The 24,659-nt window shown below is 44.0% G+C and overlaps 1 long non-coding RNA gene across 4 annotated transcripts in view; it reads left to right on the top strand.

Moving 5' to 3' along the window:
• The window catches only part of LOC125964045 (uncharacterized), an 80,077-nt gene that overhangs the window by 38,210 nt on the left and 17,208 nt on the right, over positions 1-24,659 (top strand). For 3 of the 4 annotated variants that reach the window (XR_007476569.1, XR_007476570.1, XR_007476566.1), the window contains 2 exons: positions 6,100-6,203; positions 7,954-8,104. This is a non-coding gene — a long non-coding RNA (uncharacterized LOC125964045). The remainder of the gene's footprint in view (positions 1-6,099; positions 6,204-7,953; positions 8,105-24,659) is intronic. The other variant, XR_007476568.1, reaches the window with a different exon arrangement.

Here is a 24,659-nt window from a genome sequence, read left to right as displayed (position 1 = left end):
ACTACATGCCACTCTCGCTAGTCCTCACAACAATCCCACAGGAGTGCTTTACAATGTCGTGCAGTGGGCAGGGTGTCTTGCCCCGGGTTACAGGGTAAGTTTGTGCGGGGATTGAGGCCAGCTCATCAGACAGTTCCCCTTTTGTCAGGGAAGGCTGAAGTTAGACCTGAAGAGGAAGAAGGGGCAGATGCATTTCCTTCTAGATTACAGAGACAAAGACGGGGCCTAGGGGCTCCAGGGAACTTCTCAGAAGGGAGAAAGGAACTAGCAACCAGAGACAATGACTTCAGGGTTTTGTAAGTTTCTAAACCCCTATTTAACCCCTATTTGTAAGTTCCTAAACTTCCTATTTGTAAGTTTCTAAAATTCCCCTTATTGGTTCTTCCATTATTCAGGCCTTTGCCATTATGGAAGAGCCTTGAAGTCTTTCAGCCTACCCGTATTTTTTTATTTATTTTTTTGCGGTACGCGGGCCTCTCACTGTTGTGGCCTCTCCCGCTGCGGAGCACAGGCTCCGGACGCACAGGCCCAGTGGCCATGGCTCACGGGCCCAGCCGCTCCGCGGCATGTGGGATCCTCCCGGACCGGGGCATGAACCCACGTCCCCTGCATCGGCAGGCGGACTCTCAACCACTGCGCCACCAGGGAAGCCCCTACCCGTATTTATTAAGCACCTACTCTGGCAGGCCCAAGGAGATGGACCTGGGACGTCTCTTCAGAGGCAGGAGGAAGGGAGGGATATGGAGGAGTCCTGTTCCACACCCACTGTGGTTGAGTATGAGAGCATCAAAGGACCAAGGGCACGCGGCAGGGGGGGTGGCTATAAAGAGGAACGGAAAGCACACAGTCTCTAGGGCCTTCAGGGCAGAGGGAAAGGGGAACACAGGGACATGAGTCCAACCTAATCCTGACCTGGGGTGGGCCAAGAAGGGAGAGGACGGTAGGTCACAGAGCTGAGCTAAGGGCTTGGACTGGGCTGTGTCCTCCGTGGCCCTCCAGGCCCTGAACTACTTCCTCCTCCTTCCTCCCTCCCCCTGCTCCAAGGGGCCCACCCACATTCTCAGAGAATCAGAGGCTAAAAATAAACAGTTGCCACCAGACTCTGGGCCCAGGGGAATCGGTTCAACAGAAGTCCTGTGGGTAGTGGTCGGTGCTGGGCCAGGGGATGGAAGGGATGACAGCTCAAGGTCTTAGGACCCCCAACCGGTGATGCAAATAATCCCCCACCCCCAGTCTAGTCTTATTTGAGAGCCAGGACTTTCAGCCTTCAGCTCCATGACCTTCTACGGCTGAGAATATCTGGATCCCAAGCACTGTCACTCTGCCTGCTGGAGAGATAGAGCATGTGGCAAAAAATAGCTTCAGCCCCTTGCAATATTCTTACCCATAGCTGGACCCCGCGAGTCTCTATCAGCCCAAAGGCGTGCTACTGCTGGAGCAAACGTGCTTTTCTGGGAAGGCAGAACTCGTGACCCCTCAGCTCAGAGAGGACATCTTGGGGCTCTCGTTACCGACAGCATTGTTGGAATCCTTTGGATGGGAGTCCAGCCTTCAGGGCAGGAGGAGGAGATGGGGGTGGGCTGATGTCCACTGACTGCGTGCATTTGTCATCTAAGGAAACTTTCTGGGTCTTAGCTGCCCTCTGCTCTCTAGCCTGTGTCACTGACAAATGCGAGTCCACTCCCAAAACATACTTGATGGATTCACGAATGTCATTCCAAAGGGGTCATACCTTGGACTTTGGTTCTACAGGAATCCAGAGGCTGGGGGCCCCTCCCTGGCTCTGTGTTAACTCCATATTTGACTATATAGAGACTGCGCCTCCAGGGTCATGGTGCCTCTGATAATAGGAATAACAACGGCACTAACCACCACGAACCGAGCACTGCTGAAGTCCCAAGCACTGTGATCATGACTTGATATGACCTTCTGTGGGTTATCTAATTAAATCCTCCCAAGTCACAGCGTCATACCTATTTTACAGGTGGAAAAGCATGAGGCACACAGACAGTAAGCTGTTGCCTCTTTGTATATACAAAGCCTGAACAGAGCCTAGGTCTGATTCTAGACCCCATACCCTGAGCCCTACAGGGGACATTGTTTCCCTTTTAAGGGAAAGGGCAAGGGAGCCCCCAGAGTCAGTGGCAAAAGTCTCCAAAACATTTCCCCAGAGAGCTATCATTATGCCCTGTCTACTGCTGTGACCTCAGCACCTGCTGGTCCCCGCAGTGCGTGGGAGCCACCCTGACTTCTCGGGATTGCGCGTGCAGTTCCCTCAGCCTTGAGTCTCCTCCCCTCTGCTCTAAACCTGGCCAACTGCAGCTCTTCCTGCAGGTCTCAGCTTAACCGCCCCCCTTTCCTCAGGGAAGCCTGGCCTGGCCAGGATTGTTATCGCCATGCCATGTACTTGCATTTTCCAGGTGTTAGCACACTTCTTCTTCTTCTTTTTTTTTTTTTTGCGGTACGCGGGCCTCTCACTGTTGTGGCCTCTCTCGTTGCGGAGCACAGGCTCCAGACGCGCAGGCTCAGCGGCCATGGCTCAGGGGCCCAGCCGCTCTGCGGCATGTGGGATCTTCCCGGACCGGGGCACGAACCCATGTCCCCTGCATCGGCAGGTGGACTGTCAACCACTGCGCCACCAGGGAAACCCAGCACAGTTCTTATTGAGATACGTGTTAGAATCGTTTTGTGGTTAGGCACTGTCTCTCTGACTGGAATGGAGGCTCCAGTAGGGCCGGAACCATGTGGATCTTGTTCACCAAGGTATTCCAACGACTCAGCACAGGGCCCGGCACAAAAGAGGTGCTCAGTAAGTATCTCTGAACGAAGGAAGGAAGGAACAGATAATGAATGATTTGCTGAACGTTAACTGAATGATCCAAACAGTGATTGCAAACGGAGCTGGCTGAGAGGGAAGAGGCAGCCAGCGCACAGAGGGAGAGCTCGGGTGTGGGCAAGAGGCTGCCTTGAGATAGGGAGTCTTGTGGGGATGTGGGTGGAGAGGGACAGGAAGGGACTGGATGACCTTTAATGAACTAGATCACCCTAAGACTCCATCCAGCTGTGAAATGCTTTGACTTGATATGAAGCCGGGCTGGCATCCAGATGTTAACCTTTCAAGGTCATGCACCCCAGGGCCCTTCATGCTTCCCTGAACAATCAATCAGATGAAATCCCACTATATGGGTTCTGAACCTTGTGAGGAAGCAACTGTATAACATCGCTTTGAATGGGTTCTGGTGGAAGCTTCTCCCAGCCGTTAATTCTGGAGGGTGGGATTCCTGAGGGCTTTTGCTTTCTACCTTACGCATTTCTGTAGATTGAATTCTTCCTTCCTCCCTCCCTCTCTCCCTTCCTTCCTTCTTTTCGTCCAAGAAAAATGTATTACCTTTGTATGCAGAGCAACAAAGCCAAGTTACTAAGAATGTCTTCAGATATTTAGGGAGTGGAAGTATCTCTTCTTTAAGAAGTTTCTGGCTGTAGAGAATGAGGAGAAAGGAGGCAGGAGGGATTGGAAGTGAGTGGCTGAGTTAGAATGACAGGATCATTCATCACTTTTTATTTTTCTTGTTTTTAAAAATTAACATGCAATGAAAATGACTCTTTGGTGTATCTATGTATGAATTTTGATGTACATGTGGATTTGTGTAACCACCACCACAGTCAGGATACAGATCAGTTCCATCAGCCCAGAAACCACCTGGGGTTGCCCCTCTGCAGTCACACCCTTCCCCAAACCTACCCCGACAACCACTGATCTGCTCTCCATTGCTCTAGCTTTGTCTTTTCAAGAAAGTCATACAAAAGGGATCACGTAGTACATAACCCTTTGAGACTGGCTTCTTTCCCGTTCATTCAGCTGCTGCATGTAGCGGGAGTTCGTACCTTTTTTTTTTTTTTGGCTGAGTAGCTTTTGGGTAGTATGGACTTGGCACAGTATGTTTATCTGTTCATCCCTTAAAGGGCATTTGGGTTGCTTCTAGTTTTTGATGATTACGAATAGAGCTGCTGTTTGTGCATAGGTCTTTATGTGAACGTAAGTTTTCATTTATCTAGGGTAATCACCTAGGAATGGGATTGCTGCACATATGTTAGGCATAGGCTTAACTTTATAAAAACCTGCCAAACGTTTTTCCAGAGTGGCTGTACCACTTTGCACTCCCACCAGCAACGCATGAGGGTTGCAGGTTCTCTGTATCTTGTCAGCACATGGTGTTGTCAGATTCTTTTTAAGCCATTCTAACAGGTGTGTAGTGGTATCTCATCATGGTTTTATTTTGCATTTTCGTAATGGCTAATGCTGTTGAATATCTTTTTATGTGCTTATTTGCCATAATGTATCCTCTTTGGTGAAGTATCTGGTCAAGTCTTTGGCCCATTTCTTAATCAGGTTGTTTGTTTTCTTACTGAGTTTTGAGAGTTCTTTGTATATTCTGGATATAAGCCTTTTGTCCAATATGAGATTTGCAAATATTTTCTCCCAGATTGTAACTTGTCTGTTCATCCTCTTAACAGAGTCTTTCACACAGCAAACATTTCTAATTTTGATAAAAGCTTTTATTACTTTTTTATAGATCATACTTTTGACTTTTCATCTAAGAAACTCTGCCTAACATTATACTTTTTTAAAACTTGATCATTTTTTGATCACTTTCTTGGTGCCAGCCTGGGCAGCCCACATTGCTTAACCCACTTAATTTTCACTGTGATCCTATTAAGTTGGTACTATTTTTATATAACCTCATATTACAGGTGAGGAAGCTGAGGCACAGAGAGGTTAAATAATTTGCCCAAGTCTCCCCTGGCTTTCGGCGGCAGAGCTGGGGTTCAAATGAACATCTCCAGGTCTTCAGAGCCCACCCTCTTCACCGCTCTGATCAGGTTGAAACTCTGCCCGTGGACTCTCTCATTGGAAAGTCATCAGTGCAAGGAAACCAGTAACATTTGCTCCTTCTTGTCATTCAGTTCTTGGCTTAAATGTCACCACCTGAAGGAGATCTTCCCTGGCCATCCATCTAAAATAGGCCCTCTCTCCTCCTCCCTTCTCCTTTTCACCTCTCCTCCTTCCCTACTCTCTTAACAGAGAATGAGTCTCTCCAAGGCACATCCCATTGTCTGAAATGTGTTAGTTTTCTTCTATTATTTGTTTTCTTCTACATAATTTGTTACTTCCCCAGAAGGCCAGCTGGGTGAGAACAAGGACCTTATCTTTTCACCACCTTATCTCCAGCTTCTAGCTAGTACCTGGCACAGAGTTAGTGCTCACCAAATGCTTGTTAGCGAGTGTGATTGGATGAATGGATGGATGGCCAGATAGACTGATGCATGGATGGATGGATGGATAAACTGCTACTGCTGGGGAAATTTGGCTTCTCAAGCAGGAAAGAAGTGCAACCTTGGAACTAATCAGGTTCTGGCTAGAAGAAATCAAAAGGTGTCTCCCTTATGAATGTATTCGTGTATATAGACATTATGTACAGCATTTGTGTTCTAAAAAATTAGACTATATACATGCATATGCTAGTATATGCATAGAATCTCTCTGAGAGGATACACAAGAAAATGGTGTAGAACTGGGTGGCTGAGGTACTAGGGAGAGAGAGAGAGACTTACTTTTCACTATATACTCTTTTGTTCATTTTGGGGGTTTTTTTGTTGTTGTTTTTTGTTTGTTTTTAAATTTATTTATTTATTTTTGGCTGCGTTGGGTCTTCATTTCTGTGCGTGGGCTTTCTCTAGTTGCAGCGAGCAGGGGCTACTCTTCGTTGCAGTGCATGGGCTTCACATTGTGGTGGCTTCTCTTGTTGTGGAGCACACGCATTAGTAGTTGCGGCGTGCAGGGTCAGTAGTTGTGGCTCGCGGGCTCCAGAGTGCAATAGTAGTGGTGCACGGGCTTAGTTGCTCTGCAGTACATGGGATCTTCCCAGACCAGAGATCGAACCCGTGACCCTTGCATTGGCAGGCGGATTCTTAACCACTGCACCACCAGGGAAGTCCCTCTTTTGTTCATTTTGAATTTGCTACTACGTGCATGTACTGCATGTTCAGAACATATATTTCTTTTTAGAATAATAATATCAGGTTTCTCTTCCCTGAAAGGCTGGGCAGCAGAGCAAGCCAAGAGGTTAATCAGAGGAAGTTGTTCAGAAGACAATTAACACCTTCTCTCCAACCAGCAGCTTATTTGTAGGAACTGAAGCAAAGTAAGTCTTAAATCAGGAAGGGTTTTACAAGAGTAGATAGGCAGGCAACATGTATTAAGTCATTATTAATGAGCAGGGCTTATTAATTAATTTTTAATAAAATATATACTCATTGCAACAATTCAAACTTAAAAATGTATCTTAAGCAAAACACCCTCTAGTCTGACTCCTTTGACACACTGTAATTAGAAATTTGTTTTTCCTGTTTTTTTCTCTGCTTAAAAAAGTGTTCAAGGTGATTTGGTTATGCTTATTTTTGTTTTCTGTGAAAATAGGACCAAACCATAGACATTACTCCTTGACATTCTTTTTTACTTCATGCATTTTACAGATAATTTTAAGTTGGCACAGTATGGATCTACCTCATTTAATAGCTATGTAATATACAACTGTATGGATACAATCAAGGTGTTTCTAGGTTGTGTTGTTACAAAAATGTTGCAATGACTGTTCTTGTATCTGTCTGTCTATCTACCTATCTATTTATATCACCATCTATTATTGCTATAATTTCTGAAAGTTGTCACACATTATTTTTGTCATAATATTTTAGAAAATGTTTCCTAAAAGGCTCTAATTCTTTTTACAGCTCAATGTGGGTATTTTAGTATTGGTTTTCTTATGCCTTCATCAGCCATGCATGTTACCAATGTTTTTCATTTTTGCCAAGATTAGGAGAGATGCAGGAGCTCATTATTTAATTTTCATTTCCCTGCTTACACATTGATTGCTACCCATTGTCATTTCCTCTTCTGTTCACATTCTTTGCCTATTTTTTCCAATGGGTCGTTTGTATTTTTCCAGTTTATTTGGAGGAGCGTGTTCATCCCAGGCAGAGTAAGCCTTTGTTATTTGAAGTTTAAATATTTCCTCCCACACTCTCATTTATCTTTAGACCTCACTTGTGATGTCTTTTGTCATATAGAAGTTTGAAACTTTTCTGTAATCAGATCTTTCTATCTTTTCCTCCATAACTATTAATAACCACGAATGTTTGTGTAACCCAGTGGTTTTCATGCTGCACTGCTAACCTTTGGGTTTCATGGGGATGAATGCATGTAAAAGGGGTGGGAGTGAGTGCGGTTGGCTATTTGGAGCTCACCACTGCCCCTTCCTCTGTCTTTATTATCTTTCACATGTTACCAGCAACACTGTCATGGAGGAGGGCCTAGGACCTGGAGCCAGAATTATTGGACAAAGTATTTAACCTCCCTGGGCCTTAGTTTCTTAATTTCCTCATCTATGAGATGGGGATTTAGAATAGTTCCTGCCTGTGGGATTGTGGTGAGGCTTCCAAGAGCTGGTGCACAGAAAGCCGCTGTTTAATTAGCACTAACCACGTGGCCAACACTGTGATGTACGCACATACATTCTCAGGCCACAGGATTATCCCTGTTTTACAGAGGAGGAAACTGAGGTCCAGGGAACTTAGGTAACTTGCCTAACGGCACAAGAGTAGTGAGTAATGGAGCCAAGATTTGCACCCTGGTCCCTGGGGGACTTGGAGGCCTCGATCGTCCTCTTATGTACTCCGCAGATTAGAGTATTGCTATTTATTGAGCACCTACTATGTTCCTGCCCGGTGCTAGGTGTTGGGGATCCAGCAGTGAACATGACAGTCCCAGGCCCTTGTTGCTTACAGTCTACTGGGAGAGGCAGTCATTAACGATGAGACAATTTCACATTCAGTTCAGCGCAATTTTGAGCTGGGCAATGAGAGACAGTAACGGTGTTTCCTCTTTTATAATAGGGGATCAGGAGAGGCCTCTCTGAAAATATTCTATCTGAGCAGCAACATAAAGAATGAGTAAGAACTGGCCGGCTGGAAACTGCAGCACATCAAGCGGGTGGGCTGCTTGGCAGAGGAAAAAGCTTGGCAGGCCCCAAGAATGGAATAGAAGGTCAGTCTGGTGGGAAAGCAGCCTGTGCAAGAGCAGGGTTTGTGGCGGGGAGGGAGAGGTCGGGGGTGCCAGAACACGCAAGTCCCGTGTAAATTAAGATAAAAAGTCGGGACTTTATTTTAAAGCCAATGGGAAGTCATGGAGGGTTTAAGCGAGGGAATGCTTCAAACTGCTTGTGCTTTGAAGATATCACTCTGTGAACATACACATACCCTATGATGAAGCAGTTCTACCCCTAGGTAGATACCCAACACAAATACATATTTACATGGGCCAAACACAAAAATCCTGACAACTTCTCTTTGTGAAGGCCCCAAACCATAAGCCGCTCCGATGTCTCTCAGTGCTTGACTGAATAAATAATGATATATTCAGACAATGGAATACTATACAGCAATGAAGGTGAACAAATTGTAACTATACAGAACAATGTGGATGGATCTCTCAAACACAATGGTGTAAAATAATACACATTGTATTAATTCTTGTATATAAAGTTCAAAAAGGGGCAAAACTAATCTATGGCATTAGAAATAAGGATGGTAGTTGTCCTGGGGGAGTAGTGGGGATGACTAGGAGGGGGCCTATAGGGACTTCTGGGATGCTGGTGATATTCTGCTGCTTTTTTTTTTTTTTTGCGGTACACGGGCCTCTCACTGTTGTGGCCTCTTCCCGTTGTGGAGCACAGGCTCCGGACGCGCAGGCTCGGTGGCCATGGCTCACGGGCCCAGCCGCTCCGCGGCATGTGGGATCCTTCCGGACCAGGGCACGAACCCGCGTCCCCTGCATCGGCAGGCGGACTCTCAACCATTGCGCCCGATATTCTGCTTCTTGACATGGGTGTTGGTTACACAGGTGTGTGCAGTTTAGACAAACTCATCAAGCTTAACTGTTATGATTTGTGCATGATTCTCTAGGTATGTTCCCCTCAGCCAGTATGTGAGCACTGAACTGGAAAGTCGGCAGGTGCAGTCTGAGGGAGACGAGGTAGGGCTGTGACACAATCCAGGCAAGTGGTGGTTGGCCCAGAGTGGTGGTGGCGGTGATGAGAAGCTCACAATGGGTTGGAGAGACATGTTGGAGAATCGCCCACAGGACAGGCGACGGTGGAGGCACTGACAGCTTGTGAGTGTGGAGGTGGGGAGGAGGGGGCATCAGGTTTGCCCACGCCCAGCTTCCAGCATGAGCACACGTGTGAGGAGAGGTATCAGAACTAAGATGAGAAGGTACGGGAGGAGCAGATTTGAAGAGGATGGTAGATGGAGTTCCCTGGAAGTTCAGTGGTTAGGACTTGGTGCTTTCACTGCCGAGGCCCCGGGTGCATTCAATCCCTGGTTGGGGAAGTAAGATCCCACAAGCCACGTGGCAAAAAAAAAAAAAAAAAAAAAAATCATGAGCAAGACGGTGGTGGAATCCAAGGCCTTAGTTTTGGGCATGTGAAATGTGAGATGTTTCCCAAAGGCCACATCATGGGAGCAGATGGATAAATGGATGTACAGTAGGATTTTATTTGAAAAAGACTTCTGCTTGAAAGAAAAAAACAAAAGCAAAAACCCTGAAAGCCCCCATTCTAGCCCTTTTTCCTTTTACAAAGCACTTTCATTTCCGTTACCTCATTTCATTTAATTTCATGACAAAGATTCTCGTTTGTATGGGAGGCGAGGCGGGGGTGGGGTGAGGGGAATGTTGTTTCTTTATGTAGGAAGTGGAGATGTGTTCACGTGTATGCTGTTCTGTGAGCGTGCTATATTTACCCACTCAAAGAGGAAGCTCTGGGATAGGAGCCTGGGCTGACACACAAGGGCATCAGCCAGGACGAGAAGGCTGGGTGAGGCCCTGGCTCTCACTGCAGGGGGGCGAGCTCAGAGGTCTGAGATCCAAGTGTGATGGGCAGAGAAGGTTCCCACCAGCCTGGGCCCCTGGGACAGGCCGTAAGTGGCAGAAACACACTCTGTTACTTTTTGATTCAATCTGTCCCTGCTTCCCCCTGAGGAAAATGGATTGCATCTTTCCCCTGCTGTTCCCTCCAAAGCTCCCATTGCCCTCAGGGAAGAGTTCTCAGCACAGACCACTAGGCCTGGCCTTATCCCCTGTAACCTGGCTCTTGAGCCCAGTACTCAGCGCAGGGACTGTTGCTGTCCCACGACCTCCAGACTGAGGACTGTGCCCTGCGTCGTGGTGTTCGGTGCCAGCCATGTCCTTCCCTTTCCTTCTGGAATAAACCCTCAGAACCCAACCAATGAGCTTGAAGCTGGACATTCTTTTGTCCACACCCCAGGTGTCCACTGTACCCTCAGGGACTAGTCTTTACAAAATCCTCTGAAAATGCTCCGGGCCTTGACTGACCCCATACCTATTTTTTCAACAGAATACTTGGACATGGTTTATAGGCAGATTGGAGTCAAAGCTTGGGCACCCCCCAACCCCAGCCCCACAATGAGCAATGAAGGGCAAACTCACAGGGACCAACTCAGTCCAAAATAATGTAATCCCATAAAGGTGTCCAACGACAGTGTGAACAGTGTCGCTAGAAGAGGCAGTGGTCACAAAGCATCAAGAGGGTCAAAAGTTGTGTCACAAAGCCTTAAAAAATATGAATACCTCTTGTTATAGCGATTCCACCTCGAGGAATTCATTTAGATAAAATAATGCATGGAAGCAAGATGAATTTATGAGGATATTTACGTAGCATTGCTTATCACAGCGAAAAAATGAAAATAATCTAGATATCCAACAACAGGAGACTCATTAAAAGTAGAAATTCAGGTAATATCCTGCCTCATTACAAATGATGTTGGGCAAACTGACATGTAATTACATCCATGATACATTATGTATGTGTTAGGAGCTGTTCAGTAGCAAGTGACAGAAATCCATCTCAAAATGGGAAAAGCATGGGGAGGATTTGTTGGCCCATGGAATCCAGAGGAGAGTTGAAATTCAAGATTTGGGAAGGACCACAGTGTGGCCAAATCTTAAGATATGGAATCCTGGGACTTCCCTGGTGGTGCAGTGGTTAAGATTCCATGCTCCCAATGCAGGGGGCCTGGGTTCGATCCCTGGTCAGGGAACTAGATCCCACATGCATGCCACCAACTAAGAGTTCGCATGCCACAACTAAGGAGCCCGTGACCTGCAACTAAGGAGCTTGCCTGCAGCAACTAAGACCCAGCACAACCAAATAAATTAAAAAAAGAAAGAAAGAAAGAAATGGAATCCAGTCTCAGCTCCAGGACACTCTCTCCATCTGCCATGTTTGCCTCTCCCTGTGTACAAGACTCACTTTCTCACTGCCAACCAGACAGCAGGGGACAAGGTTTGGGACACAGGAAAGAGTCTACCTGAAGCTGTCTCTAGCCTTCAATCCAGAAATCCCAAGCAAGGAATATATCGGCCACCTTAGGTCAAGTGCCCAAATCACAGCCAGTCAGCTGTGGGCAGGGCAGCCTGACACTGTGATTGGCCAAGCTGCATCAAAACCTGCCTCTGGACCAATCCATTAAGACCGGGGAGGGGTCTCCTTGACCTAACATGAGAGCTCCTGAATTAAACGGAGAAGAACACTAATAATCTCAGTTATCCTCTACATATTCATAATGGAAATGGATAACAAAACAGTACGCACAGTGAGGTCCCATTCCTGTGAAAACTTCGGAGGAAAAGTCTGAAAAGATATTCTAAAATGTTAAAAGTGATTTTCTTGCACTTGTGCTGTGTTTGGACACCAATTATTTGTGAGATTAAATGTTTTGAAAAGAGAAAAGTTATAATCCATTCTGTGAGTTCAGAACATTGACTCGGGATATTATCCTTTATGGCTCTCTCCTTCAGCCAGCCCATGGTAGATTTGAAAAACAAATAATTCTGTGAACTGCAGACCTCATTTGTGTCTCCAGTCATCCATCCGTCCAACAAATGGATATTTACAGGGAGCCCACTAAGTGTCAGGCAGCAATATGTGCTGGACATGCAGTGATAACCGAGGGCCGGACCCTGCCCTCAAGGAGCTCGCAGCCCGGCAGAAGAAACAGATGAGCACATAACCAGTTATGTTATAAGAAAATCAAAACAGAAGTGTCATTTTAAGGAACCTCCATACTGTTCTCCACAGTGGCTGTATCAATTTACATTCCCACCAACAGTGTAAGAGGGTTCCCTTTTCTCCACACCCTCTCCAGCATTTATTGTTTCTAGATTTTTTGATGATGGCCATTCTGACTGGTGTGAGATGATATCTCATTGTAGTTTTGATTTGCATTTCTCTAATGATTAGTGATGTTGAGCATTCTTTCATGTGTTTGTTGGCAGTCTGTATATCTTCTTTGGAGAAATGTCTATTTAGGTCTTCTGCCCATTTTTGGATTGGGTTGTTTGTTTTTTTGTTATTGAGCTGCATGAGCTGCTTATACATTTTGGAGATTAATCCTATAATTCAAAAAGAGTCATGTACCAAAATGTTCATTGCAGCTCTATTTACAATAGCCTGGAGATGGAAACAACCTAAGTGTCCATCATCGGATGAATGGATAAAGAAGATGTGGCACATATATACAATGGAATATTACTCAGCCATAAAAAGAGACGAAATTGAGCTATTTGTAATGAGGTGGATAGACCTAGAGTCTGTCATACAGAGTGAAGTAAGTCAGAAAGAGAGAGACAAATACCGTATGCTAACACATATATATGGAATTTAAGAAAAAAAAAATGTCATGAAAAACCTAGGGGTGAAACAGGAATAAAGACACAGACTTACTAGAGAATGGACTTGAGGCTATGGGGAGGGGGAAGGGTAAACGGTGACAAAGCAATAAAGAGGCATGGACATGTATACACTACCAAACGTAAGGTAGATAGCTAGTGGGAAGCAGCCGCATAGCACAGGGAGATCAGCTCGGTGCTTTGTGACCGCCTGGAGGGGTGGGATAGGGAGGGTGGGAGGGAGGGTGACGCAAGCAGGAAGAGATATGGGAACATATGTATATATATAACTGATTCATTTTGTTGTGAAGCTGAAACTAACATACCATTGTAAAGCAATTATGCTCCAATAAAGATGTTTAAAAAAAAAAAAAAAAAAAAAAAAAAAAAAACAGAAGTGTCAGCAGCATGCTAGGAAAATATAGACCAAAGCACAACACATTCTGTTTAGGGGCTCTTCAAAGGTGGTGTTGAGGCATTGGGCTTTGAACTGGGCCCTGAAGGTAGAACATGCAGCAAAGGGCTTATAGGGTGAAGGAAACAGTGTGTGCAGAGTGCAGAGTCCACCAGCAGGACCTGGCGGTGGCAGTTAGCTGGGTGCAGCAGGAAGTCTTGGGGAGCAGCCAGTGAATTCCATTCACTAAACATTTAGTGAGCACCTATTACTGGTCGGGCTTTTGGCTCAGGGGTTGCTGATGAGATAGGAAGGCTATTTGGGATTAGATACCAGAGGACCTTGAATGCTGTTGTTCTATCTCTTTTCCAATAAAACAAAATTGAGGTTTAAATGTGGGCTTATCACTTCTGCTCTAGGAGAGATAAAGATCTTCCCCACCCATGGGGCCTCTCAAATGTCCTCAGCTCAGGCACCTCCACATTAGGGAAGGAACTGGGTGTGTTGGGAGCAGGGAGTGGAGGATTCAAACTCTCTGCATCCTGAGTTTGTAATTCTACGCAAATGCCAGAGATATTAGGAAACAAGATATTTGGGGAATTTTCCCGGGGACTGTTTCAGAAGTCGAGCTGTGCTCAGAAGGTCCTAGCTGGGCTTCGCAGTGAAGGCCCAGAACCACTGGCACTACCCTCCCAGCTCCCAGGCTCTGGAGGGGCTCTGGGGAAGGGGGATCACTATCTCTGATGTGTCTTTCACGCACTAAGCCGAATGACCTTGGCTGGATCGCTGAGGGTTATGTAAGATTAGGTAGCCACTTAGTCAAAAATAGCTCTCATGCTGACTCCAGCCCACAGAGTAGCATCCCAGTGAAGGGGGCACAGATGGGCCACGGCTGGGCACGCATGGGGAAATTCCCTCCCTGGTCCTCACCACTGGAACATCATCTGGGAGTGTGAGATGGGACTTCAGAACTGCTGACGGGTGATGTCCCATGCTTGTCTGTTTGGCAGCAGAAATGTGGCTGTTTTGCAGGAGCACAGAAGCCAAGAGGCCATAAAGACAGAAATCCAGTGCAAACATTAATATAAAAGTAAGAAGGTGCAGAGTGCAGAGAGGGCGCTGGACTAGGAGTCTTCAGATCTGCTGCTACCGTTGACACTCTAGAGCCAGGCACTTTCTTTATTCATTTGACAAATACCTCCTGAGCTGCCACCGTGTGCCAGAGACTGTGCCAGCCCTGGAAGCACAAAAGGTAGTGACAGGCACTGTTCCTATTCTCAGGGAATTTCAGCTTTGAGTAAGCAGTCTTCTACCTATCTTAATAATAAGTAACCTTTTCTGACATCTTCCCCATGCTAGGCATGTTACAAGACATTGGCATTCACAGTGAACAAGCCACACACAGACCCATGCCACCTGTAGCTTACAGTCTGGAGGAAGAAAAGAAAAATAACAGGTGAAAACAAAAAACAGACAAATTGTCTTTACAATAAAAATTCCAATAAGATTTGCTAAGGGCCCTTCTAGGTCTAAGAGCAAGACCTCTCTGTTGAATGGGACTGTTTCTAATTTGTTCAAGGCTTCTGCCTTGTGAAGGAGCATATGAAAGCCCCTGTACTGCCCCTCTGGAAGTGACATTGGGGAAAAATCATTTGGACCTTGTGTGAGGAACAGGCGCCTCTCCCACTTCTTTTCAGAGTGGGTGTTGGTCTCATACTTTTGGGGGACAACTTGGCAACATTCATTAGAACTTTAAAAAGATAACTGATATTAAGGAATTATTGAAACAAATTGTTGTATATCCGTAAATTTCCATAAATGATTAGCTAGCCCTCTATACCACTGACAGGGAAAGAGGTCCAAATGTTAAAATTTTTGATTCAAAAAGTTGTGTGTAGAGATATTATAAAGTTTGAGTACTGTTGATGGAAACGTGAAATCATGCAGCCACTATGGAAAACAGATTGGCGTTTCCTTAAACAATTAAAAACAGAACTATCATATGATCTAGCAATCTCACTTCTGGATATATACCCCAAAGAATTGAAAACAAGTTCTCCAAGAGATATTTGTACACCTGTGTTCATAGCAGCATTCTTTACAATAGATAAAACATGAAAGTAACCCAAGTGTCCATTGATAGATAAACAGATAAGCAAAATGTGATGTATACATACAAGAGGATAATATTTAACCTTAAAAAGGAAAGAGATTCTGACATATACTACAACATGGATGAACCTCGAGGACATTATGCTAAAAGAAATAAGCCAGTCACCAAATACTGTATGATTCTGCTTATATGAGGCACTTAGAGTAGTCAGAATCATAAAGATAGAAAGCAGAATGGTGGCTGCAAAGGACTGCGGGGGAGGGGAGAATGACGTGTTATTGTTTAATGGGAATATATTTTCCCATTTTAATATATTAAAAAAATAAATTTATTTTTATGTATTATTTTTGGCTGTGTTGGGTCTTCGTTGCTGTGCGCAGGGTTTCTCTAGTTGCAGCGCGTGGGGGCTATGCTTTGTTGCGGTGCACAGGCCTCTCGCTGCGGAGCATGGGCTCTAGAGCACGTGGGCTTCAGTAAATGTGGTGCGTGGGCTCAGTAGTTGTGGCTTGCGGGCTCCAGAGTGCAGGCTCAGTAGTTGTGGCACACGGGCTTAGTTGCTCTGTGGCATGTGGGATCTTCCTGGACCAGGGCTCAAACCCGTGTCCCCTGCATTGGCAGGCGGATTCTTAACCACTGTGCCACCAGGGAAGCCCTATTTTCAGTTTTATAAGATGAAAAGAGTTCTGGAATTGTATGTTGGTGACAGTAGCATAACATTATGAATGTATTTAATACCACTGAACTGTATACTTAAAAATGTACAGGGTGGGGCTTCCCTGGTGGCGCAGTGGTTAAGAAAGCCTGTGCACAGCAATGAAAACCCAATGCAGCCAAAATAAATTAAATAAATAAATACATTTATTTTTAAAAAATGTACAGGGTGATAAATTTTATGTTATACGTATTTTACCATAATAAAAAAACCTGGGAAAAAATTGTGTGCAATAGCACCAAAAAAGAATAAGATACTTAGGAATTAGTTTAACCACAAAGATACAAGACTTGTATAATGAAACTACAAAACATTGCTGAAAGAAATTAAAGGAGATCTAAATAAATGGACACCTATGTTTGTGGGTTGAAGACATAATATTGTTAAGATAAAAATACACCCTAAAGCGGGCTTCCCTGGTGGCGCAGTGGTTAAGGATCTGCCTGCCAATGCAGGGGACACGGGTTCAAGCCCTGGTCTGGGAGATCCCACATGTTGCGGAGCAATGAAGCCCGTATGCCACAGCTACTGAGCCTGCGTTCTAGAGCCCACAGGCCACAACTACTGAGCCCACGTGCCACAACTACTGAAGCCTGCGTGCCTAGAGCCTAGTGCTCTGCGACAAAGAGAAGCCAGCGCAATGAGAAGACTGCACACCACAACGAAGAGTAGCCCAGTAGCCACTGCTCGCAGCAACTAGGGAAAGCCCACACACAGCAATGAAGACCCAACACAGCCAAATATAAATAAATGAAATAAATAAATTAAAAAACAAATACACCCTAAAGCAATCTACAGATTCAATGAAATCCCTAAAAAATAGCCAAATCCCACAAATTCCATTTTTTAGAAGTGGAAAAGCTGATTCTGAAGTTCATATGGAATTTCAAGGAACTCCAAATAGCCAAAACAATCTTGAAAAAGAAAAACAAAGTGTGAAGACTCACACTTCTTGATTTCAAAATTTACTACAAAGCTACAGTAATCAAAATAATGTGGTATTGGCATAAGGATTGTCTTACATATAGATCAATGGAATAGAATTGAGAGGCCAGAAATAAACCTGTACATCTTCATTCAACTAGTTTTCAGCAAGCATGCTAAGACCATTCAATGGGGAAAAGAATAACCTCTTCAGCAAATGATGTTGAGACAACTGGATATCTACATGAAAAGAATGAAGTTGAGCCCTTACCTCACACCATATAAAATTAACTCAAAATGGTAAAAAGATCTAAATATAAGAGCTAAAACTACAAAACTCTTAGGAAAAAAACCATGGGCATGAGTCTTCATGACCTTGAGTGTAAGCAGCAAAAGAAAAAATAGATAAATTGGAGTTCATCAAAATTAAAAACTTTTCATTGGGATATAACTGACATATTAGTTTCAGGTGTACAACATAATGATTTCATATTTGTATATATTGTGAAGTAATCACCACAGTAAGGCTAGTTAACATCCATCACCATACATAGTACAAATTTTTTTTGGTGAGAACTTTTAAGATCTACCCTCTTAGCAACTTTCAAACATGCAATACAGTATTTTTTAGATTTTTATTGAAATATAGCTGATTTACAATGTTGTGTTAGTTTCAGGTATACAGCAAAGTGATTCAGTTATACATACATGCCTATATATATATATATATATATATATATATATATTCTCTTTTAGATTCTTTTCCATTATAGCTTATTACAAGATATTGAGTATAATTCCCTGTGCTATACAGTAGGTTCTTGTTGGTTATACAATACAGTATTATTAACTGTAGTCACCATGCTGTATGTTGCAGCCCCATGACTTATTTTTTTCAACTAGAATTTTGTACCCTTTGACACCTTTCACCTATAAAATTAAAAACCTTTATGTATCAAATTCACTACCAAGAAAATGAAAAGAATGTGACAGAATGAAAGAAAATATTTGCAAATTATGTATCTGATAAGGCTTTTGTATCCAAAATATGTAAAGAAACTGTAAAACTAAACAATAAAAAGACAAACAGCCCAACTTTTCAAATGGGCAAATGTCTTGAATAGATATTTCACCAAAGAATACATATGAATGGTCAACAAGCACAGGAAAAGATGCTCAATATCATTAGTCATTAGGGAAATGTAAATCAAAATCACAATGAGACACCACTTCACATCTACTAGGATAGATATAATAAAAAAAGTGGACAGTGACAAGAGTTGACAAGGATGTGGAGAAATTGGAACTCATACATCACTGGTAAGAATGTAAGATGGTACAGCCAGTGTAGAAAACAGTTTCATGTTTCCTTAATAAGTTAAACATACAATGACCATCTAACCAGCAATTCCACTTCTAAATATATATCCCAAAAAATCGAATGTAGCTGTTCAATCAAAAACTTATATATGCATGTTCACAGGTGTTCACTATTCACAACAGCCGAAAGGTGGAAACAACACAAAAGTCCCTCAAATGATGAATGGATATACAAAATAAGGCATATTCATACAGTGGAATATTAGTTGGCTATAAAAAGAATGAAGTGCTGGTATGTGCTACTACATGGATGAACACTGAAAACATTATGCTAAGTGAAAGAAGCCAGACACAAAAGGTACATATGATTCCATTAATATAAAATACACAGAAAGGGTAAATCCACAGAGACAGAAAGCAGGATTAGTGGTTACCAGGGTCTGGGAGAGGGGAATAGGGATTGATTCCTTAATGGGTACAAGGTTTCCTTTTGGGATGATGAAAAATCTCTGGAACTAGATAGTGGTGATGGTTGTACAATATTGTGAATGTACTAAACACCATTGAACTGTACACTTTAAAATGGCTAAAATGGTGAAAAAAAATTGTGTGCATTCCAGAAAAATAACCTGAGGGACAGGCACTAAAATGTTAACAGGGATTATTTCCTGGTAATGGTGGGAGTGACTTTTTACTCTCTCCTTTTTTCCTTTTTTGGACTTCCTGATCATTTTACAATTAAGCACATTTTGCATTAATAACTGGAGTGAATAAAGCCACAATGAGCTGTTTTCACTTTAGAAAGCAAGAAGGAAAGGAAGAAAGGAAGGAGGGGAGAGAGGAAGGAAGGAAGGGAGGGAGGGAGGGAGGAAGGAAAAGAGAGCCCTTGAACCATCCCCCTCCTTGTCTCTCCCAAGGGGGTGCAGGCCTTGCTAGAGTGACTTGAGAGTTGTAAGGGTTTCTGGTTAGACGTTAAGAAGGGCGCTTTAGGTCAGTAGCGGTGAGGTCACAGCCAACAGAATTCTTTACTTGTCCTATGGAAAGATCCCCAAGATAAATTATGTAAAAAGCAAGTTTCAGAACATAGAGTCTCAACACCCACCCACACACACACACCCACACACATACGTGTGCACACATAATTACTGAAGGGAGGTTACACATACATTTGTAAATGCAAAGATACTCTCTGCCAAAATCAATAAAAAGTAGCAAAAATGGTTTTCCCCAGGGAGGGGAACTTAGTGGCTGGGGAACAGGAGAGGGAGGGAAGGAGGCTGACTTTTCACTGTGTATATCCCTCTCTGTGCCTTCTGAATGTGGTAGCATGGACTTTCAAAGATATATACTTTTTTCCTGAGTATCTGCTTTATGTCTTTAAAAACAAAGTTTCTGAAACATAGGATAAAAAATATTTAGGTTAAAAAAACACTTTTTGTTTCTGCTCTATTTTATATTTACTAAATTAACAGCAGACATTACTTAACATAAATAAGACAGGTATTTTTTAAAAACATTCAAACAATGCAGAAATATTTAAAGTACACACAGAATACTTACTTTCAAAGGGAAAATACACTTATAATAAGATGTATTTTTAAATAAAATAAAGGCATCAGAGAAATGGTCATTTGTTTTTTTAACTTCCTTTTCCTTTTTTTCTAAATTTTCTGTAATGACATTTATTATTTTATGTTGGAAAAGGTCTGTAATTAACTGAGTTTTTCAACCTAAAGCCACCAGTTTCAGGCCTCTGATGAAGCCGTGCTGGCCTGACCTTGACTTCCGAGCAGCCCTGGACCCTTCCCTCTGGCCCAGCTCTCTACAGCCTCCTCAGCCCAGACTCTGGGCCCTACCTCTCCCGCTGCCCTCAGATGGCTTGCCCCGCCTGCCAAACTGTTCACTTAGTCCCCATGTTAGGTCTCCTTAACCCTTGGCACTCGCTGGTGGAATTAGGACACAGCAGAGGGCAAGATGCTTCCAGTTTCCTCTCTAGGAGGGGCATGAGGGCTGTTTTGAAGGTGTGTTTGTCCAACAAGCACAGGGTTTTTACTTTGATGTATGTTATAGTCAAATAAAAATAAAGTTATCCAAAGAATTTTTTATTCATGCTTTGTGTTAGGTTGAGCAAACATTAATTGTCCATTTTAAAGAAGGGAATGTGTAGGTGTTGGTGGGAGACTGATGGAGATGAAGGAGTGGGCCAGGCCCGGGACCACCCTCCCTGCCCCCCTGGTGTGGCCACAATGGGGGGAACTTGAGGTTTGGCTGCCAGTCCCCACCCTGTAGAGGAAAAAGGAAAACAAAGATGCCTCCAGCCTCCCTGTCTCCAGACTTGTTGGAAAACCTCCGTGGTCTTCCCCCGTGGTCTGGGACCAACGGTTTAGAAATTTTCTCATGGGACTCGTTTTCTGGGCCTTTCCCCATCTTGGCTTCTCTGCTCTGCTATTCCCTGCACACCTCTGAGGTGACGCTAGGTCAGATCAAAGTGAGCTGGTCAGAAACTTCCAAGGTCCTCTGGCGGCTACTGCAACAAGGTCCTTACTGCCCCTGGAGAACTCCTCCATTGCCTAAAATTCCTCCATTTGAGAACCATCTTTTTGCATTATCAATTCTAAATTTCTGTTTAAAGATGAAGAAGAAGTTCATTTTCTCCCCCTGAATTATAAAAAATAAACAACTGTGTAAAGTAGAAAAAAGTAGACCCCCCCCACCTCACCCCGCCAAAGCCACAAAGCATCCACACACTCAGTACTTAAAGGCAACAACTGTAATAGTCTGGAGAATTTCTTTGAAGTCTTTAGAAATAAATCTCTGAGTTGTTATTATTGTTTTATATAGTTATAATCATTCCACATATCAATTTTGATCCTTTTTAATAATCTCGTTTCAAAAGAAGTATTTTTTTCATGTTTCTGTAAATCCTGGCTGTGCTGTGCTATTAATGGAGCAGGAGGGAAGAGGGCAGGGCACAACTTTTGAAAGAATGACATAGCCTGAGGACATGACATAAACGGATTAGACCCAAATGGGCCCAAGATGGTGGACAAGTCGACTTCCACTAGACCTTGAGCCTCAGTATACGCTCATTGTAACACATCAGCAAGCTAAATGACACACCCACAGGCGCCATGACAGTTCTAAGGCAACCATAAACCAGAAAGTGGGCGGTGGCCCAATTCCTGCAAATCCTTGCCCTTTCCCTAAATAGCTGGAATATTCCTCCCACTCATCAGCCTATGAAATTACCCACCCCTATAAAAACTGACAACCCCATACCCTGGTGCCTTTCTCACCTTCTGAGATGGCCCACACTCTGTCTGAGGAGTGTGTTTCTCCCAAGGCCTTTGTCACCTTCTGAGATGGCCCACACTCTGTGGAGTGTTTCTAAATAAATCCACTTCTTACCTATCACTTCGTCTCTCACTGAATTCTTTCTGTGATGAGACATTAAGAACCTGAGCTTCACTAAGTCCTGAAACCAGGTGTGTGATCTCAGTTGGAAAACTGGGTTTTCGCCGGGTTTGAGTCTCAGCCACGTGGGTTCAAGTCCCAGTCTGAGGTGCACAGTTTTAGCTGGCGACCACGTAGGGACAATGATAAGGTAAGAAAATGTTGAGAGTTAGGTCTTGGTACTAAGGAGGCCCGTGGGACGCCACGAGCCAGGCATACTGGGGAGGACGCTCTGCTGATGTCTGCTCATTTTTGACTGGTGGGTCAACCCTGTATGCTTATGCACATCCAACAACAGATACAGGAGAGAATTGTTAGTCGCTATACTCTTCTCCTTGACTCTGAGGTTTTCCTCCTACGCTTTTGCATTCTTGTTCACTCCTGCTCCCTTTCATTCTTTCTTCCTTCCTTCCTTCCTTCCTTTCTTTCTCTCTTTCTCTCTTCCTTTCTTTCTCTCTCTCTTCCTTTCTTTCTTTCTTTTCTCCCCAGAAGACCTGTGTGACCACCAAGGTGTACTTCTTTTTTTTTTTTTTTTTGCGATATGCGGGTCTCTCACTGCTGTGGCCTCTCGCATTGCGGAGCACAGGCTCCGGACGTGCAGGCTCAGCGGCCATGGCTCACAGGCCTAGCCGCTCCACGGCATGTGGGATCCTCCTGGACTGGGGCATGAACCCGTGTCCCCTGCATCGACAGGCGGACTCTCAACCACTGCGCCACCAGGGAAACCCAAGGTGTACTTGGTCTTATTCCCCTCCCTCTGACCCGTACATGTGCTGACCCGTTATTCCCAGCTTATAGCTAGACCAACTCCTGCTCGTCATCAACACCACTGGGGACATCTTCTGTGCCGTTTCTTTATGACAACTCTTGAGCACTAACACCTGGTTGGGAGACTACCTTGGAAGGGATAGCATCTAAAATTGTTAAGTGCAAATCTTGACCAAATTGCGTGGTGGATTTTGACTTAAGAGCGGAATTTTGGATAGCTCAGGAGTTAAAGACATCACCTTAGGCTTGTCTGAAATGGGTCAGGCAGCATCAATCCCAACCAATACCCCTCTGGGCCTTATACTCCGGGACTGGGAAAGATTTGGACAACAGAAATTAAAAGGAAAAAACTTCATAAGTTATATAATCAGGTTTGGCTACAATAAGAGTTAAGAAATTTAAAATGGAATGAAGTACCCTATGTTCAAACTTTCATGGCCTTCTATCTAGGCAATGGAACCCAAAAGGAATTTGAGGCGTGTAGCTTGGAGGGATAACTCTAGGAAGGACATAGAGGACATTTAATTGACCCACCCTACAGCACCATGGATCCCGAATGAACATGGATCCCTCCTCCCCTGAGGTACAGGCCCTTTTGGCTATGCATTTCATAGCCCAGTCTGCCCCAGACATCAGGTACAAAATTCAGAAAGCAACTGCTGGTCCTCAGACTCCAGTGAATGATTTGTTCCAATTAGCTTATTTGGTTTTCAGTAGTAGGGATATGGCCAAAAAGACTGAACGCACCCAGAGAAATATGCAAATGGCCCAAATGATTGCAATGGCTTTGTCCACTCAGAGACCACCAAAGGGGAAGCCGGCTTTTCTGGGCCAGTCTGGCCCTGGCAGACCACAAGGCCCATGGGTACCCATACAAGGCCAGTGTACCCTGTGTGGACAAAAGGGGCACTGGAGGGAGGATTGTAATACATGTGCCCTTTGCAAACGGCCAGGGCATTGGAAGAGGGAATGCCCCAGATGCCAGAGCGTGACGGGGGTCCCTCAGCCATTGATGGTTTTGCAATCAGAAGACCGAAGGGGTCCAAGGCCGAAAGTGGCTCTGCCTAGAGATACCATCTGCATAACTAATGTCGAGCCTCAGGTGGTCATTGATGTGGCGGCCACTTGATAAAATTTCTTATAAACACTGGTACAACCTTCTCCGTCTTAACCCAAAGGATTGGAAACCTTAGCAATCTTAAGGAATACGTAATGGGGTTGTCAGAGAAGAGACACAGGCACATTTTCCTGGAACCCATTTTGTGCAAGATCAACGGCCAGCTGTTTTTACATTCCTTCCTGGTTGTGCCTGACTCTCCCATCCCTTTAATGGGAAGAGATTTATTAACTAAGTTAGAGGCCACTCTGTTTCTTGAGGGGCAAGGGAACCACCCTCATCACCAAATGGTTCTAACAAAAAAGCAAAAAGGAACAGATAAAATCTGAAGCTAAAATAGAAGCCTTAGTAGATCCTGGAATGCAGAATATCGAGGTTCCAGGCTTGGCCAAACATATCCAGCTGGTTATTATTAAGTAAAAAGGGTTATATAGTGTCTAAATATAAGGTACAAATTTCTTAAACCTAGGGAAGATCCCCAAAAATGTTTGTATGTAGATTACCAAAATAGGAGGCCACTGGTCTCATAGCTGATATTCAGAACCTGATAGGAATTTTGGGTAGAAGCCTTCCCTAAGCTAAATGTGGAAAAGTAAAACTTTCCAACATAGGTGAATGGGTATGTCAGTCCTTCAATATCTTTGTGGTAACCACCCAATTCTTTGAAAAAGAAAACAAAACTGTCCTTGTTTTACAAATGAAGTCTTTACAGGACCAGAGGTGTGGCTCCAAAAGTAATCCAAAACCCACCAATCCTTTTACCACTCCCCAAACCTTCCCCATTTATCTTACAGAGGCTTATAAGTATTAAACAAAGGGGAAACAAAGTCATCCCAGGAGGAACTTGCCTGTACCTTTGAGATGCAAATGTCCTACCTGGTCTTCTCAGGAACCCTTATCTCTGCCATCTTTTTAAATGCAAATTTTAAAAAGAGGGTAAAGTAATTTAGAACTTGACTTGTCAAGGATAGATAGAAATCTTAAGTGTCTTTTCTGTAAACACTAGTAAAAAGCGTTTAAACATCTAGGTAGGTGACCTTGATTTTTTCCATC

The sequence above is a fragment of the Orcinus orca genome, chromosome 3 (assembly GCF_937001465.1).
Source record: "Orcinus orca chromosome 3, mOrcOrc1.1, whole genome shotgun sequence".
Classification (NCBI taxonomy): domain Eukaryota; kingdom Metazoa; phylum Chordata; class Mammalia; order Artiodactyla; family Delphinidae; genus Orcinus; species Orcinus orca.
Note: the sequence above shows the minus strand (reverse complement) of the source record. Positions and strands in the feature narration are given on the sequence as shown.